This window comes from Aplysia californica, unplaced genomic scaffold (assembly GCF_000002075.1).
Source record: "Aplysia californica isolate F4 #8 unplaced genomic scaffold, AplCal3.0 scaffold01570, whole genome shotgun sequence".
Classification (NCBI taxonomy): Eukaryota; Metazoa; Mollusca; class Gastropoda; order Aplysiida; family Aplysiidae; genus Aplysia; species Aplysia californica.
Genome location: NW_004798840.1, coordinates 35,375 through 36,695, shown reverse-complemented (window position 1 = coordinate 36,695; position 1,321 = coordinate 35,375).

Below are 1,321 nucleotides of genomic sequence, written 5' to 3'. Positions count from 1 at the left end.
TTCTTATTATTTTGTAGCTCACCCCTAATATTTTTCAGTTCATCCCCAGTATTTTCTAGTTCCTCTCCAGTATATTTTAGCTCATCCCCAGTATTTTCTAGATTATTCCTAACTTTTCTTAGCTGATCCCTAATATTTTCTAGCTCATCAGCAGTATTTTCTACATTATTCTTCTTATTTTTTTTAGTTCATCCCATATATTTTGTTAACACATCCCCAATATTTTCTGGATTATTACTATCATTTTCCAAGCTCATCCCTAATATTTTCTAGCCTATCCCCAGTATTTTCTAGCTCATCCCCAATATTTTCTACATTATTTTTATTGTTTTTTAGCTTACCTCTAATATTTTCTAGGTAATCCCCAATATTTTCTAGTTAATCCCCAGTGTTTTCTAGATCATCCCCAGTATTTTCTAGATTGTTCCTATTTTTTTCTAGCTCATCCCTAATATTTTCTAGCCTATCCCCAATATTTTCTAGCTCATCCCCAATATTTTCTACATTATTTTTATTGTTTTTTAGCTTACCTCTAATATTTTCTAGGTAATCCCCAATATTTTCTAGTCAATCCCCAGTATTTTCTAGATCATCCCCAGTATTTTCTAGATTGTTCCTAATTTTTTCTAGCTCATCCCTAATATTTTCTAGCTTATCCCGAGTATCTTCTACATTTTAAAAATCATTTTTTGTTCATCCCATATATTTTTTAGCACATCCCACATTATTTCTGGATTATTCATATTATTTTCCAGCTCATCCCTAATATTTTGTAGCTCATCTCCAGTATTTTTTGGATTATTATATTTATTTTCTAGCTCATCCCTAGTATTTTAAAAATATTTTTCCTATTATTTTCTAGGCCAACCACAGTGATTTCTACATCATTCCTTTTTTTTTCTAGCTCATACCTTATATTATTTAGATCATCCCCAGTATTTTACAATTATTTTTAATGTTTTATAGCTCATCCCTAATGCTTTCAAAGTTATCCCCAGTATTTTCTACATTATTCTTTTTGTTTTTTAGTTCATCGTTTATATTTTCTAGCCCATCCCAAATATTTTCTAGATTATTCCTATTTTTCCCCCTGCTCATCCCTAATATTTTTTGGCTTATCCCCAGTATTATTTGGATTATTATAATTTTTTTTCAGCTAATCCCTAATATTTTCTAGCTCATCAGCAGTATTTTCTACATTATTCCTAGTACTTTTTTTAGTTCATCCCATATATTTTTTTTAGCACATCCCAATATTTTCTGGATTATTCCTATTATTTTCCAGCTCATCCCTAATATTTTCTAGCCTATCACCAGTATT